We start from the raw sequence: 18,409 nt of genomic DNA, 5'->3' as shown, positions 1-18,409 counted from the left end.
TGGAAGACCTTCCTATGGGAGTCAGTAGAAATGAAGGAATGTTCACTGTCTCTTCTCACTGGGCTCCTCTTTGGAGGGCTCTCAGCAGCCTCTCAAAAACAGCTTGCTGGTTCTTTTTTCCATCCTGCTCTACCCAGAGACTCCAAACCCCAGGCCTAGAAATATCACTCTGTGCCCATCTGTGAGGTATCAGGGATCCAGAAAAATTCTCTTTAGGTTTGGCTTGGCGTGGGCATACAACTGGAGTCTTTGAATATTCACTTATCACAGTTTCTTCTATTGATGCATTCACCACTTACTGAGTGCTGATTGATATGGTCCCATGACTGGGTAGGTAGACACACATCACATATAAGCATATTAGCAGTCCAGTACGCAGGATAAAAATCGAGCCTGTGAAGCACTGAGGCCTTGAGGGTTTGAGTGACTTTCATACACAGTTCATCAACAGTGAAGCTGAGCTTTCATCCAAGGCAGCCATATTCCTAGGACTGTACTCTGGAGAGCTGGAAGGGCAAGCCTTTACATGGATCGGGAGAGCCAGTGTACAGAAGCAGATGTTGAACTTGAAGGAACGGTAAGTGGTCCTGCATGATTGATCACAGAGCAGTCAGGAGTAAAGTCAGTGGCCTAGAATGGTGGCTTTGAGGCTGAGGAGGTGGGGCCGTAATTCTAGAGTACACACACTTGTCACTCTAGGTCAGCACTGGAGAGATGGTGTTGCATATCAAACCGAGAACAATGACACAGTTTAGGAAGATTAATAAAGTGGAGGATGGTGGAATTCTGTTAGGACGCTTTAATAGTAGGAGTCATCCACAAGCTTGCCACCTCAATGTGCACTCCACAGAAGGTCCACACTCCAGAGGCAGTCCATCTTTTCTCTCAGCCAGGCCTGGCCATAACTTGATGTTACAAGACTTGTTTCTCGCTTATGCAGCCTGACTTTGAGCAGTCAGTCTCCTGCATCCTGACCTCCTGAGGGTCTCTTTGTGAGCCTGGGGACACTCATCCCCATCTAAGAACTAGAATATCCTTTTTGTTTCCTAGACTGCTTTGGATTTTTGAATACAGTGATCACCCGTGTTTGTTCCCTGAGCATATCTGCTGTGTTCACTTTGCCCCACAGAATGTAACATACCAGTATGAAAGTCCAAAAATCAGGAAACTTCTTTTTCAGAAGCAGACCCTAGCCTAGAAAAATGAGTGATAATTTCAAGTTCATCTACTGCTTACTAAAATTGTTCATTTTCCCAATTGTTCCTCCGACATCTTTAAAAGGATTCATTCTCTGACAGAACTTAACTAAGGATCACAACATATGTAGTTGCTATAACTTCTTTGTGTCCTTTAGTTTATAAAGACTTCTACTAACTTCTTTTTTTGTTTACATTAATTCATTATTTAAAAAATGTGTTTTATCATCTTGTGGAAAGTTCTATATTTAGGGTCTATCTCATAGTTTTTACGTTGGTATTTCCTGTGAATAAGGGTTAGGCCTGAAGCCTTGATCAAATTACAAACATTTAGTAAAAATACTTGGACTTCACAAGACTGTCCATCATGAGCACCTGATAGGTTTTTTCCACCAATACTAAAGCTGCTGAAGGTAATAACTGCATAGCTCCTTTTTTTTTTTTTTTCATTGAACATTTTTAAAAATGGAATCTCACCCCATGGACACTTACTAATACACTTAGTCCAATATCTTTGCAGGGACAATTGCTAGAAACAATGATCAAATTTCTCCCATGGGAAAGTTTGATGCAATTGGCAAACATCTCAGCAGAGTGCCAGGTCCATTTCTATGTCTCCCTCACAGCATGGTGTGGGCTGTGCTTTTCTCTGGGCCTACCTACCATAAGAGAAAGACCTTTCTCCATGGCTCAGTAGTCAGACTCCAAAACACTGGTAGGCATGTAAGGAATGGAGAGAAATTGAAAAGGAAGGAAAAAGCAGACATTCCAGAGAACCTCACAATTCACAGGGTAGAGATCATTAAAATCTTTCGAACTAGTGTTCTTCTTCAAAGAAAACTTGATAGGATAGCTAATAATTAGCTCTGCTTCCCTTTTTTTTTTTTTTTTTTGGAAAAAATGGTCTTTCTAAAGAGACAAAGTATTTCTTAATGAACATTTACCCTGTCCTTCTGTCTTTTCCTTTCCTCTGTCTCTTTCTGTCTCTCTGTCTAGGTCTCTCTCTCTTTTTCTCTTTGTCTCTGTGTGTGTCTGTCTCTCTCCCATGCACACAGAGCCTCCATCTAGATTTATGGATTATCATTATTTCCACAATCAATTACAGTTATCACCACCTTTGGTGCTCACACAGCTGTCCCAAAGGTAGCCAGTGGGATATGCTTCCATCTGGTTCCCATGTGCTACTGACACCACCATTTATTTTTGACGCCTCCTTTATTTTTAATTAAAAGTTATGCTTTTTTTTCCTCCTCTCTGGCATGACTAGATGTCCCAGGATCTCCCAAGCATTTCCCTTACCACAGAAGTGGAAGGAGCTGTTTGTACCCTGGGGTCTTTACAACCTGGGGAACCATGCTTGGAAAGCAAAAGGCTGTTGTGTGTGTTGACTGCTGCTGACAGTTCTTGTCTTGAGGGCCTGTGAGTGGCTGGGTTGTGATTCGTGCTACTTCACTTTAGATGTAGCATTTTACTCCTTTGACATTTTAATTATACGTGTTTGCTCTTACATGGAAAAAAATGAACTTTGTTTTCGCTTTATTTACCCTAATTATATCATTTCAGAGTTCATCATGGGCGTCACTCCTGGCTGCCACACAACAGAGGAAGCTCTGCACTCATTCCCTTAAGATGAATCTCTTCAGGAGCTCATGGGATTATTCTAGGAAAAATACCTATTTTATGTGATTTGTAACTAGGTTCATTTACTTGGTTTTATATTCAATTATGTTTATTTTATGTTTAAATATGTAAAAGGTGTGCATAGTCCAGAATTCAAAAGTACACAACAAGGCTCTTCAGAGGCGTCTCACAGTTGTTTCTCCTCGTTTGCTAGCTGTTGACTCTAAGCCCCAGAGAAGGGTCTAGTTTATCCTTTTGGTGTAACCTATATATATGCACACATTTTTTGCCTGTATTTGAAAAGGAAGACAGATAGGTAGGTAGGTAGATGATAGATAGATTCTGAAAGTTGTTGCAAGTTAATTAATGTTTTTTTTTCCCATGCATTTTAAAGGATGGTGTAGATGCCCGTTGAACAGATATACCACAGTTTTCCCCAATCAGTGCTATTTAATTTAATTTAGTTTTAAAATATAATACCATAAAAATTAACTGCATTTGTTCTTTTTCTTTACATTCACAGTGCTGAATCTTCCAGATGCCTTTCTGCAACTAGTATGTGGGTGTGTGTGGCTTGGTGATTATCCATAAGCAGCATATGTACATGCTGGTACGCTTTGATAAATATTGCTCATTTTCCTGTCTGCCAAACTGTAGCATCCTGTGTTCAGATGGAAAATACATCAGCATGTATGTTTTCTGCAGGCTCTCTAACACAGTGAGTCATCAGCCTTCTGAGCTGTGGCCCATCTGAGTGGTGGGAAATATTACCTCAAAAACGTTTTGCTCAGTCATGACTACGTGGAACATTGATGAGCTAGCTACTGGAGTCTTTGCCCACTTTTCTATGCCATTTCTGGTCACTTCTTGGCTCTGTTTTTTTTTTTTTTTTTTAAGAACACGTTAGAGAAACAACCTTTTTGGGGCATATGACTCGTGTTTCCCACAGTTCGTCACTCCATTCGCCTAGAGTTTTTCATTCCAGTTAAAACCAAAGAGAACACTGTTGGTCAAAAGCTATCCTCCAGCATGGCATCCTACAACGTGGCACTTGTGTAAAAGATCAACTGTTAGAAATTAGACCCTCTGTTGCTTTTGAAGCTCACCGAATGGACGGTTTGGGTGTTTCAAAACTCAGACCTCCTTTCACGGACAGCTCCCAGAGTACACCGAGAATTCTAGGCTTATCCCCTGTAAGATTAATCAACAACCCTGGGGTGCTATCCAGGGTCTGCATGTCAAGAAGGAACTCTGACAGCTATGAAATCTATCAATTTTGCCCCAGGAGTATGGCCATGTTGGCCTCAAATGGAGCCACTGCACAAGCTCATCAATTAAAAGAGGGTAGGATTTTTCAAAAGTCACAGGAAGGATTTTCTATAAGTCTGTTCTCATGTGTTTGTTTGGTGAAGAGCAGTGTGACTGTATCAAACTTCCTCCTGACAGGAAACAGATGTCACACTGCTAATAACACAGCTGAAGAGGGTGCATTTAGGGAGGGGAGTTGGAAGGCAGAGGCCATGGATGCCACATGGTCATCCCTGTTAACTCGGTAATGGGGAAGAGGTCCCAGAGACAGAACTTAAGAAAGTCACCATAAAGAGGAGGTCACTTATGGAGCAGCTGAAGACTTTGGTCATGGGACAAAGTCATTTCAAAGTGACTTCTATATGTTTCAGTTTCATCCCTCCCTGCTGCACATCCCCAACCACCCATCAGGGTGCTCAGCACAGCCTCTGTACCCAATGATGTGGCCCAGGGTTACAAGTGTGGAAAGACCAGAGTGCATTCACTATCCTCAACAGTTTGGAGCTTCCCAGAGAACTGTTCATTCCCCATCAACAAGGACCGTAGGCTCTGACATGATAAAGTTCTCCCGTCCATTTGTGACAAGCTGCCAGGGTTAGGGAGCCTGGGAGTAGGCATGGACCACTAGGCTCTACTGCAGGACTGTTAGAGAGGCCTCACACAAGAAGGAGCATCATGCATTCCCTTTTCTCAGTGGTGAAAAAGCCAGAGGAATAGTGAAGCTTAACCTAAAGGACATGATATGGTGGCAGGGATATTGCCGATACTGAGGCCAGGACCCCACAAGACATATATACAAATGAGGAAGACAAAGAGCTCATAGCTTCCTACACTCATTAGCTCATCAACCCACACAGGAAAGAAGGGAAGCCTAATTGATTTGGAGGTTTTTCCTGTTTGTTTGCCCAAAGTCCTAAATTAGACACAAATCCTTAAATCCTGATGCTTTCCATTCAATAATTGTTTAAGTTTCAGAACGGCAGTCTTCACAATTTATCTTTTATTTGAAAACAAATTAGATTTTGTTTCTCCTTAGTGGGCATTGTCCCCATATTCCCACAAAGTCACTTGTAGCCACAGTTCACTCTGCTGGTTGCGTCCAGCCCTTAGAGGCCCAACAGGAGAGTTTGCAAAACATTTCTGAAGTCAGTAGACAGGCTCCCACACGGACTCAAGGACACTTAGACACCTTAATTAGCAATGAAATTCCTGGGAAACTGTGGCCAGAGTGCTCCAGAGCCCCAATCCCTTTGCAGTAATGTTCAGAGCAACTTGGAAAGACTTTGGGAACCTGTCAACAGATCTCTCTTCCACTCTTGCCCCTCTGCCTTTTCTTGTTTGAGAAGTCTTTTATGCCAATCTGCAGTCAGGGCTTAAAATTAAATTCTTCTACATTATTAAATTGGGTATTTGGCTTAATATTTTAAAATCTGAGACCAGTTGAGGCCCAAAAGCACTTCGTCAGTGCCTCACATTCCCCACTGAAATTAAAAGCTTGCCGAGAAAGAAAGTCAGCTGATAGATGGCAGTGGAGGGCTCCCTAGTGGCACTGTTCTGTTCATGGGGCTCTGAACATTTCTTTCCAAGTTTGTGTTCTAAGTTCTCTCAGGCCTCTAGAGACCGTCTGCCAAGATGGAAGTGCAATATGGCCCAAAAGGAATCCATGCTCTTATTTTTGTTCCTTTCCTTAATATCCCCTGGCTCTCTAGATGGTGCCATGTGCCTCCCCCAAAACTCCCCCAGCCTTCAAAGGAAAAAGACAACTTACAGTGAGACCACTGGGGACACATTTGGAACCTTTGCTCTGTGTTTAAGCAGCTCATTCTATGCTCAGCCATGAACATGTGCAAATTTCCTGTTGGCATGGCTTTCATTTCATATTTTTCTCTCGTCTCCTTTTTTGTCTCTTCCAAGACAAATCAAACAAGAACATTCAGGATGTCTTAGACATGGAAGTTTGGACTCAGAGCTCACAATACTCTACTTGCCTTTCCTAGGGAAGTTTTTGCTTCATGTAAAACTATAACAGAATCTGGCAAACCAACCCCTGAACAGAGTTCCTAGCAAATATATCAATTTTATGTCTAATTTTTATGACTAGGAACTGAGTGATCTCAGTGTAGGACATGATCCCAGCATCTCCATGTGTTTGCTCTCTCAATGTGTTTCTTCTGCCTCTTCCAACATGGCTTTTTGATTTTTCACCCCTATTTTAGCAGTGTATATTTACGTTTATAACTTAAATATAAACTTTATAACTTAAATATAAACTATAAATATAAACCTAAAGTTTATAACTTAAAAGTCTGCATCCTTGGCACCACTGTGAGTAAGAAGGCTCGATGCCTTTGGGACCACGCCACAGCCCTCTATGACAGTTTCTAGTGAGCAGACAGGGACTATAGCAAACTTATATCCAGGCATGTCTTGGATGGAGCTGCAGCTATAGGTATACAGTGAATATTTGCCCTAAACTCTGTAGACTCTTTGATGAGTTTCAAGTGGTCATCCCTGGGTGGGGGAGATGACCCAGCTGGTAAAGGTCTTACCACACAAGTGTGAGGATCTAAGTGTGATTTCCAGAAAGAAGTTAATGCAGCCAGACAGGGGGAACTGTCCAGGACAGCAATATATTTTTTTCAAAGACAAAAACAAACAAACAAACAAACAAACAAGCGCCTCAAAAAAGTACAAAGGAAATCAAGGGTAGAGCTAGGTCTGGTGGTACAGGATTGTCATCCCATGTCCTGAGGAAATTAACCCAGGAGGATGATAAGCTCAGTTCAGCCTAGGCCACAGATTGAGTTTAAGACCACCCTGAACAATTCAGTAAGTCTTATTCTTAATATTTAAAAAGGAGGGCTGAAGGGAAGGGCAGCACAGTGGTAGAGAACTGTCTATCATTTGTGCAACACTGAGCTCAATCCCCAGGATCTCAAAAAGAAACAAAACAAAACAAATCATGAGTAAATAGCAGCAGTATGGCTTGGTGCTGCTTCCTGTGCATGCATTATCTTGAACATGTGATTTTAAAATTCTTTTTTCTAAAGGACGTGCTTTCCATGCTCATCCAGATTCCCTGCAAAGCTGTTGTCAATACCAGGTAGTACTTTTAGTATTCTCTCCTTTGCAGTTCCCATTCCCATACAACCAGCTCACTACCAAGGTACATTTAGGATGCTTCCCACTATTGCTGTTAAATCTTCCTTAACTACTCTACACCTGAGTACTTGATCTCAATTCTGACCGAAACCTAGAAGAACAATTGTTTAGATGGCATGCACACCTTCCTTTACATTTCACTGCCAAACTGACTTCCCCTTAGTAATTGTGCCCTAGCCTCCTCCCACCAGATGGTCAAAGAAGCTAAGCATGTTTGTTAGAAATTTACAGGACAAGTGACCAAAACTTTAAGAGCCTTTCTTTTCTCATTTTTTATCAGTTCGTGCAATGTATTTAGATCATATCCACTCCCCTCCCACAATCCCTCCTAGATCTATGTCCCATTCCTTATCTGTCCAACTCTGTGCCCTTTGGTTTTAAACCTCATTAAGTCCACTTATGCCTGTCCATGTACTCACAGATGTGTGACTTTCTCCTGGAGCGTGGTCAGCCCAGCAGGGGCCACACTACTGAAAAGCAGTGTATCTCCCTCTCCTAATAGCTGTCACTTGCATCTTCCTTGGCTAGGGGTGGGGCTTCATGCCCACCTCCATGCTGGAAATTTGTCAAGTCCCCAACATTCTACTGGAACATCCATGCAATGTTCTGTTGCCACCTGTGTTTCATATTTGTGAATCAACTGCTAATTTTTCTGTCAAGTTACCCATCTGTTTCCTATTAGTTTGGAATAAATCTTGAACTAACACTGTAGTCTGTTAATCTCTAAGATAATGAGAAACTATTTTTTTTTAGAATAGTATTCTCTCTAAAGACCTAGTGTGTTGGTCATGTCTCATTATTAAAAAAAAAAAAAAAGGAGAAGGAACTTAGAGAGGGAAAGACTTGTGTTGTCCCACAGTGTCTGGAGTTTCGGTCTATGGTCGACCTGCTTCATGGCTTCAGGTGTAAGCTAAGGCAGTACCTCATGGAGGAAAGAGCATGATGAAGCAGGCGATCTACCAGTGGCAGCAGGAAGCATGGAGAAGGGAGGCTGCCTGACTGAAGTCATCAAAGCACGCCTGCAGTAATGAGCTCCTCCTAACCATGTTCCTCCACCACCTCCCAGCAATGCCATCAGAACATAAATCCATACATGGGCATGATTAAATGATGTGGCTATGATATGTTACTTTTTATCTTTAAACTTGGAGCCTTTATTCTTTCTCTTTCTTTTTTTAAAAACCTTTTATTGGTTCTTTGTAAATTTCACATCGTGCATCCCAGTCCCACCTACCTTCCTCTCCCTTCATGCCCACTCTCCACCCTTGCAACCTCCCCACCAACACAGAAAAAAAAATCTTATTATGGAAACTGTAGTGTATCACAGGGTGTCTCACAGTTTACCATTTTGACCATCCTTCCTTGATTGCAAATGTTCATTGCAATGAGTTGTTGGCCCAGTATGAGGTCTCTGGCTTCTGCTACTCTATTGATAGTGGAACCTCACTGGTAGTCTTCTTGAATATTCCGTTGTTGCTCTGTGTCATGGAGATCCTACAGTTTTGGATCTGTGAGACAGGCCCTTCATGCACTACAGCAGTTCACTGATGGAATTGGGGTGGGCCCATTCAAAGCCCTGGATCTCAGCCTGAAAGGTATCCGAGCTTCTCAGCTCACTGGCTCTCCTGCTTTCCTGCCCTCAGGGTTGGCTCACCATCAACCCCTACTTACCAGGGCCAGCTCTATCCTGATGTCCAGGCAAGGTGCAGGGCCCGCTCTCCTGAGTGTTGCAGTCAGTGAGGGACATGGCCAGTTCTCCCACTCTCGTGACCCCGGGACCAGCTCTCCTGCCTGCCATGGATGGCAAGGGATGAGGGAGGAGATGAGGATGTCTCTGTCTTGTTCACACCACCACCTAGCAAACAGGAGGCAAGGCCGGCTCTCTCACACTCATGCTGTGAGACCAGCTCACCTGTAAGTTCCGCATCCAGGCCAGCTCTGCTGTGTTGCCCAGGTGAGATCCAGGGCTGGCTCTCCCTAGTACTGCAGCAGGTGAGGGCCAGGGACAGCTGTCCTGCTCTCATGATCCTTCTGGGGATAACTCTCCTGCCCGCTGCTGGTGGCAAGGGCAAAAGGGAGAGTAAGGGTTCTCTCCCTCACCAACACCACTGCATAACAGACAAAACGCAGGGGCAGCTCTCTCAAGTTCAGCCTTGGAGAGGCTCTTCAGCACTCCTACATCCAGGGCCAGCTTTACTTTGCATTCCAGGCGAGGTTCAGGGCCTGTTCTCTTGAGTGCTGCCACAGATGAGGAACAAGGTCAGCTCTCCCACTCCAAGCACCTCCAGGCTAGCTCTCTTTCCTGCTGTAGGTGGCAAGGGGCAATGTGTGTGTGTGTGTGGGGGTCATCCCTTCCTTGACCATGACACTACCCAGCAGACAAGTGTAGGGGTCAGCTCTCCCACGCTCACGCCTTCGAAATCAGCTCATCCATGCCCCTCCCACCAGAGACAGTTCTACTATGCTGTTCAGACAAAGTACGAGGCCAACTCTGCCAAGTGTTGCAGTTGGGGGAGAAGGGAGAGAAGGATATCTCTCCATTGTCTGCACCACCACCATGCAAACAAGTGGTCGAGCCAGCTGTCCCATGCATATATCCTGGGGTGGCTCACCCAAAACTCCTGCCATGCACAGGGCCTCTCTCCAGAGTACTGCAGCTGGCTAGGGTGGGGTCAGCTCTCCCGATCTCCTGCCCCCAGAACCAGCTCCTCCACAATGCCCAGGTGAGGGGTCCGGCCTGTTCTGCCCAGTCCTCAGACATCCTTCCACCTGACCCCCTGCTGCTTCAGGGCCACAGACTCAGATGTGGCCCTCAGTTGCAGCACAGGACCGGATCCCACCCTATTCCTAGGTGGCATCACGAGCTACTCACATCATTCTGTTTCTCACTACTCTGGTATCTCTAGCTGCACCTCCCTTCAATGCCTCTGTTTCTCTTCCTCTTGCATTGTTCCACTTCCTTCCTCCTCTTAGAGGCCTCTGGGGTCTCTGAGTGTCTAGGGTCATCTCAGGAGTACTCTCAGGAGTGCTATGCCCAGCTTGTGCCTGATGGGACCTGGAAGGGGACGTCTTAGGCGCGATATGTTACCCAAGGCCTGCAAGGAAGCAGGCCTCCTTTCAGGGCTCATTTCAGCCTGGGACACTCAGTCCCAGGCAGGGTGCTTTCATTCTCTGGCTTGCTCCTAGTCCTGGGAGCCATCAGAACCTGCACAGCACCAGACTGGTGGTTGTCTCAGGCTTGCTCGCTCCCTGTTCAAGCCCCTGGTGCTGGACTAGCAGTCAACTCAGGTTCATTTTTTGTTTGTTTGTTTTGTTTTGTTTTTCAGGGAATGTTAGGCTACTATCATTCAAATATTCATAGGTCAAAACACTGAGTGTAGGCATAGCCTCTCACCTCTCTGCCACCTACTGCCACACATGACACAATAACCATACCTGTAACGCTTCTAGGGGCAGGTTATGATAAATGATTTTAACAAACTAAATTCTATGTGAAGGTAGTTTTGGGCTCATAGAACTAAATCTCTTATAATTGTAATATCAGGGCCTCTAATTCATATACTTCCAGGAGAATACTTAGAAGATAAGCAGTCAGCTGAATCACAGGAAGGTCCAGTGATTAATTTTTTACTTGTGTCCATAAAATGTCTATCATTTTTTTTGTTTCTGTATTTTTAGTAGGATCTTTACTAATTAATGGTGCAATTTATTTACAATGATATTAAATATCCAAGAGGTTGGGGGTTCATCTATTCCTGTAAAATACATATTCCTACACATACCTTACAGTCTCTCACTTTCCTAAATACCAACTCTGAACACTGTGTCTGGGACAAGCCTGTGAAGACATCTTATACCCAAATCATAGCACCAAAAGATGTTGTGTTCATACAAAACATACACTTAAAACTACTTCTTTTTATAGTCATCTGTTTGTATGGGCTAATCACTGGATTAATCACCTCTGTATTGGATGATACACAATGAGATGGAAGAAATTGCCAACATTGCTTAAATCATTAGGACCAAAACAATAACAAACAAACAAACAAACAAAACCCAAAACCTTAGACTTGATCTTGATGCTTATTCAACTTGGGTTTTGCATTTGTGCAGAATTCCTCTGTTATCCACTTGGAATGCTGATATGATGTTGTGGGTTGATTGTTCATCAGAATGCTAAGAACACTAGGACAGAAAGTTAGAAGGGGTTGGTTGCTATATCAACCCTGGAATGGTCTACCTCTGAGAGTTTTATTGCATGACAAAAATAGAATCCCTATTTTGTTTTATGTATGTGTGTATGTGTGTGTGTGTGTATTTTGTTAGTGACAGCTGAATGTATTCTGTAACTATGTGTTCTATAACCTATCCTAACATGCTGCCAATTAATAAACCCTGTGATAGTCAGATGTTTATCTCTATAACAAGTTCATAATTTGTTGGTGTCATTTGTTTACTTTCTTGTGTTTTAGTTTTCTGAGATAAGGTTTTATCATGTAGCTCTGGTTGTCCTGGAACTCACTATGTAGTTCCAGGGCTGGCCTAGAACTTACAGAGATCCACCTGCCTCTGGGAATTAAGTTCTGGGATTAAAGGATTCCACCATGCCTGGCTATCTCAAACTCTTGAAACATTCAACTTGTAAAGAGACAAAGGGTTATTTTACATCAAAGTTTCAGACATTTCAGTCCCTGATTCTTTGGGTCATTATGGATCATGGTAAGGTAGCAGCATATCATGGCTTTCCAGGAGAGCAAGCTCCTCAATGCATGACCAGGGAACAAGGAACAGGGAGGTGCTGGGACCACTCTGTACCATTGAAGGATATAATCCCAATTATCTGGAGGGATGTCAACATGTTAACCAGGGTTTTAGGAACTTGTACATGATGAAAACTTGGTACCTGAGAAATCTGGACTTCCATTCATCACTGAGAACATACATCCTTCCTTCTTGGTCATACTTAAAAGAAGATATTAAGTGGGGCTTTCCTCCTTACATAGGGGGCTTATGTAGGAATAGGATAAATAGACAAAATGACAATTTTGGACATTTCAAATCATTGTAAACCAATTTAACCATTGCTTAACAAAGGCCCTACAGAAAATTGGAACAGAAAATGATGGATATTTTACTGACACAAGTAGAAATCAATCACTGGGAATTACTGTGGTTCAACCTAACCTTTATCTTCAAAGAGCCCCCCTAAAAGACTATGATGAGGACCTGGTCCCGATTTTACAATTGTGAGAGATTTAGTTCTATTGAGCCAAAAATTGCCTTCATGTAGATTTTTAAAAAGGGGAGGGGCATGCATGCAGAAAGGGGAGGAAGGATGGAATCGGGAGGGGAGGAGGGAGGGGCTTATGGGGAGATACAAAATGAATAAAATGTAATTAATAAATAAAAAAATAAGTTATCTTAGTCACATCATCTGAGGACTTATTTATAGTTTTAGCTGGTATCATGTCATGTCCGTGTAAGATAAGCTATTAGCAACTATGGTAGTTTGAGTGAGATGCCCCTCGGAAGTCTCAGGCATTTAAGTACTTGGCCCGCAGCTGCTGGCTGCGTGGGGAAGATGAGGAGGTGTGGCCCTTCTGGAAGGAAGTACATCACTGAGGGTGAGCCTTGATGTTTCTAAAAGACTTCTACCATTTCCAGTGTGTTCTGCCTCCTGTTTCAGCTTCAAGATGTGAGCTCTCCATTGTGCCAGTGGTCTGCTGCCTCTACTCCATCAGCATGGACTGCTATCCCTCTGGAACATTAAGGAGTAAATAAACCCTTCCTTTTATAAGTTATCATGATCATGCTGTTTTACCAGAGTAACAAAAAGAGCACATATCACAATCACAAAAACATTAACAACGCCTAAGTATTTACCTTTTACTTTTGGAAATTCAAGGGCTAACTTTGGTTGTAATCTTCTGCCTATGTTCCTCAGTCTTCCATCAAATTTAACGATGTCACCTTGGACGAGAAGCTTGTGTCCTGCTGGCTTCGTCCTTCACCTTGGAGGGCCACACTGTGCAACACACAGCCTCCAGCTGCAGGCATGTAGACGGTTTGATCACATGGCTGTCCCTCTCTGAAGGGATGGTTCAATAGTAGAATGCCGGTCTTTGTTCCCTTTCCTGTTCCATTTCCTACAGGCAGAACTTGGCATGGGGAAGATCTGTTTTGGCCTCCATCCAGGTAATTTAGTAGCTTGAGTGTCTCATTATGAAGTGGGCTCACCTGTAGGATGGTCCCATGGTCTGGACACCAACGCTGCCATTATTATTATTAAGATGATGCTTCTGTACAACATATGTTTTCAGCATCGACTGTTAATTTCCCCAAATACCAGCCTAGAGAGGGTCCTGGAGGGCTGGTGCTCTTTTTCTTCTTTCTGGGAATTGGGAGAGAAGCTAACGAAATTCCAGCTGTCCTTTTCACGTGACTATTTAAAATCAGAGATGACAAAGAAAGCAATTAGAAAAACATGTTGCCAGCACATCTCTTCATAGACATGATGAAGGCTCTTTCCCTTGCTCTGAATCTTGGATCGAGCATTTTAATTTGGGCCACTAAGGACCTCTGAGGATGGCACATGTAACTGTCCTTTTGTTTTAGAGAAGTGTGTATTATTTTAGTCCATTTGTTACTTACTCCAACAAGGCTGACTTTCCTGGAGTTAAAAGAGAAAGGATTATGCACCAGGGTTACTCTGCAAATGTTTTGTGTTAGAGCAGAAATTGCCTTCATGTACCAAGTCATTTAAGCATCTCTGACAATGTCGCCAGCCATCTGGGCTGCTGGGAACACTAAATCAACCTGTTGTATGCACAAAACCAAGTAATTTATCTGTCGGGTAGTATTTCATTTAAAACATATTTCTGTGCAAAATGAAATACGTAAAATCGTCCATTTCCATACCCAAGTCTAGCGCTTCCCATTATTTTACAGATAAAAATTGTCTTTTTAATGGAGCAAGAAGGTCCTTGGACACACTGGCCTACCACTCCAAGGAGGGACCTTCTATTTTGCATTATGTAAATGCCCATTGACAGTCAGGGGATCTGAGAGATTTACTTTTGATGATTGTGCCTCTCCCAACCTACTTGGGAGCATTGCTTCCATGAGTGCCTGAGCCAGGAGGTCAGCTGAGATTTTCCATGATAGCCTCACTACGAAGTATCAGTCCATTATGCAATTTGATGCAATAAGAGGCCAGCACTGTATTTCATAGCCTTATACTGGGGGCTGAGCAAGCTTTATGAAGCTTGAGTTTAATCTCCCTCTCAGATTTATGCTCTCAACTCTCCAAATGTACAAGTGTCTTGTAGCATTCCCTGTCTGTCAGATGTGCACGGTGGGAAGGGTATCTGCATTGCCCCATGTAGTCCTGCTCTGCTGATTTCTTTCTCTTTTTTTTCTATCATAAAAGCAAAGCAGGAGTGGGATGAGGAACAATTGGCTCTCTTCCACCATCTTTGTACTTTTCTTTTCCTATAAGTAAATGAATCATCCCTAACTTGATGCAGTTAATATGGGGACCTCAGTCTAGTATAATTTCTCCAGACCTGGAATCTGATTAATGACACAGTGGTTCAGTTGGATTTATGTACCCTGCTCACCTGGGGGAAATACGGTTTGTTCTTTCTTCACAAAAAAAGGAAATGTGTGGGAATCAGGTTTCGCATACATGAGTGTGGCAAGGGGAAGCAGAGGCAGGCTGCAGAGTGGGACTCAGAAAAAAACTGCCTGGAAAGCAAAAAAACACATTTGTAGATGTGGAAAAAGAGTGGAGCTCAAGTTCCCGAATCCTTTGTATAGGTTCTGTATAGGCTCCAGAGTGTGTTGCCTATGACAACTCAAGGATGCTATGTGTACCAAAATGTCTACGTGTACCAAAATGTGTCTGTCTGCTGAGCCTCAAGGCCAAGCAGGACATGATTATCATCTTCTCAGCTTCTTGTCTCACCTTGGGCTAGACACAGTCACAGGAGCCTCTCTTTTGAACAACTGGAAGTGACTAGTGATTTTGCTGCTTACCTAACTAAAAAGGCAGACTCCATGCTGGATTCTTGTCCCCCACAGACAGAAGCTGTCATCATCTCGGCGATTTATCCCATGGAGCTTTATTGATGAACTCTTAGGTGAGACCTGAGGACTCCAGGAGTGATCTGATCCTTTCAGTTCCCTGGGCAATGAATGTGATGGTGGTGACACTCCATGGCTCCTAAGAGTCGTAAGCCTCTTGAGAGGATAAGGCATCCACACACAGAAAAAATGGTCCAAAAGTTTGGCCAAGGTCTCTGGCAAGGTAGGCTGTGCTCTGTGAGAGGAGATGATTTTTCTGCCTCCTCTCAGCACCTTCTTCCTGATTTTTCCATATCCCTCCTCACAGGGCCAGTGTCATCCTGTGTCTATGACTGCTTTACCTGTGCGTCCGATGTTCCTCAGTCTCCTGATGAACCTTCAGCGGTGGCCTCTGCTGCCTTGAAGAAGTGATAACTTTGTCCTCAGCCTCTCCTTTGCTCAACTGTCATCTTTCCTGACACTCCACAGCTTCTGGGATCCCCAAATGTGCCACACGGGCATATACATCCCCATGCTGTATCTAGGAGTGTCCTCTCCATCTTGGTGTCATGGACTTCTCAGATGTCAGACCCCATGGTCACTCCCATGCATGCACTTGGGGACTCAGTGCTTCAGCACCTGAGTCCCTGTGTCCTTCCCTGAAATGTGATTGTTTCTGTCCAAGGGTGGCCCTGGGAACAGGAAGCAAGGTAGACATGTAGTGTGATCCAGATTCCTGGAATGTCCCAGCCTCTCAGCCCAAGTAATGGAACTATTTTCTCTTCAAACAAACACAAAACAGCTCTAGACCACTTGCCTGTCACGTGTCTGGCTGACACTGTCCCCCAAGACCTTGTTAGTGGGAAATAGCCAAATCAAGCCAGCTCTGACCACCTGGGAGCACAGGCTGTGAGGTCTGCCCTCCTTGGTTTTCATTCTGAGGTAATGGTCCTCTAAATGGTGGCAAGGCCGCTCATTGGAACTGACACCCTGTGATGGGCTCAGACAAACACTGGGGCCTGGCAGGCCTCCTGGAGCTGGGTGATGGGGAGTGACCCAATGTGGTTATCATTTGATTGAAACCATCAGCTCATTTCCCATAGGTGGACGGATATCAACAAGCCCCAAATCAGAACAGACTGGGCTTCATTGTCTGATTACCACAGCAGTCCCAGCTGACTCTTGGTACATGGACAGTCAGGGGAATGGACCCCTCGAGGAAGTTCTCCTATTTACATCTGCTCACTGTAGACCTGAGATTCAGGAGGTGGTCCTGAAAAGTGGAGTGCCCTGTCAAAGTGTGGGTGGGATGGGGTTGGGTGTGTAGGCCACACCACCCTCTAAGAATGCTGGGCTAGGGCCAGGATATCAAGAAACTCCTCTGTCTTCAGTTTTGTCAAGAAATAGTCAATAAAGAAGTCCAGTAGCCCACCCAAATTTCTTCTTTGAGATCTTGACACAAGATTTGGGTTTATTTTTTTATAGTCATTTTTTATTTAATTATTTTTATTTTTATTAATTACAGTTTATTCACTTTGTATCCCCCCGTATCTCCCTCCCTCCTCCCCTCCCAATCCCACCCTCTCTCTTCTCCACCCATGTCCCTCTCCCACTCCACTGAAAAGGGAGGTCCTCCACCCCTTCCCTCTGATCCTAGTCTATCAGTTCTCATCAGGAGTGGCTACATTGCCTTCTTCTGTGGCCTAGTAAGGCTGCTCCCACCTCAGGGGAAGGTGATTAAAGAGCAGGCCATTCAGTTCATGTTAGAGACAGTTCCTGTCCCCATTAGTATGGAGGCCCCTTGGATACTGAACTGCCATAGGCTACCTCTGTGCAGGGGTTCCAGGCAATCTCTATGAGTCATCCTTGGCTGGAGTATCAGTTTCAGAAAAGACCCCTGTGCCCAGAATTTTAGGATCTGTTGCTGTCTTTGTGGAGCTCCTGTCCTCTCCATGTCTTACTATCTCTACTTCATTTATAAGATTCCCTGTACTCTGCCCAAAGTTTGGCTATGAGTCTCAATATCTGCCTGAAAGGCAAGGTAGAGCCTTTCAGAGGCCCTCTGAGGTAGGCTCCTATCCCAGTCCCTGTTTTCTCCCTTCTCTGATGTCCATCCTCTTTGCCTTTCTGAATGTGGATTGAACATCTTAGCCAGAGTCCTCCTTCCTGATTAGCTTCCTTAGGTGTACAGATTTTAGTATGTTTATCCTATATTATATGTCTAGTATCCACTCATGAGTGAGTATATACTCTGTGTGTCTTTCTGCATCTGGGATACCTCACTTAGGATGATCTTTTCTAGTTCCCACCATTTACCTGCAAATTTCATGAGTTCCTTGTTTTTTATCATTGTTTGTAATATTCCATTGTGTAGATGTACTACAATTTCTGTATCCATTCCTCCACTGAGGGGCATCTGCGCTGTTTCCAGCTTCTAGCTATTACAAATAAAGCTGCTACAAACATGGTTGAGTAAATGTCCTTGTTGTATACTTTTGGATATATGCCTAGCAGTTGTATAGTTGGATCTTGAGGAAGCACTATTCCTAACTGTCTGAGAAAGTGGCAGATTGATTTCCAAAGTGGTTGTATAAGTTTACATTCCCACCAGCAGTGGTAGAGGGTCCCCTTTCTCCACATCCTCTCCAGCATGTGTTGTCACTTGAGTTATTCATCTTAGGGTGTAATGTGAAATCTCAGGTTGTTTTGATTTGCATTTCCCTGATGACTGAGGACATTGAACATTTTTAAGTGTTTCTCTGCCATTCGATCTTCCTCTATTGAGAATTCTGTTTAGCTCTCTACCCCATGTTTAATTGGATTACTTGATTTGTTGCTGTTTAACTTCTTGAGTTCATTATATATATGCTGGATATTAGCCCTCTGTCAGATATTGGGTTGGTGAAGATTCTTTTCCAATGTGTAGGCAGTCGTTTTGTTTTGATGACAGTATCCTTTGCTTTACAGAAATTTTTCAGTTTCATGAGGTCCCATTTATTGATTGTTGCTCTGAACATCTATGCTCCAAATACAAAGGTACCCACACTTGTAAAATA

At 43.7% G+C, this 18,409-nt stretch overlaps 1 non-coding gene across 1 annotated transcript; it reads right to left on the bottom strand.

The window, feature by feature from the left end:
- Window positions 1–10,614: 10,614 nt before the first annotated feature.
- On the bottom strand, window positions 10,615–10,743 carry LOC132651712 (small nucleolar RNA SNORA17). The gene has a single exon (XR_009589299.1). It is a non-coding gene; the product is annotated as a small nucleolar RNA SNORA17 (small nucleolar RNA).
- Window positions 10,744–18,409: the final 7,666 nt, after the last annotated feature.

The sequence above is a fragment of the Meriones unguiculatus genome, chromosome 1 (genome assembly GCF_030254825.1).
Source record: "Meriones unguiculatus strain TT.TT164.6M chromosome 1, Bangor_MerUng_6.1, whole genome shotgun sequence".
Lineage (NCBI taxonomy): Eukaryota > Metazoa > Chordata > Mammalia > Rodentia > Muridae > Meriones > Meriones unguiculatus.
Note: the sequence above shows the minus strand (reverse complement) of the source record. Positions and strands in the feature narration are given on the sequence as shown.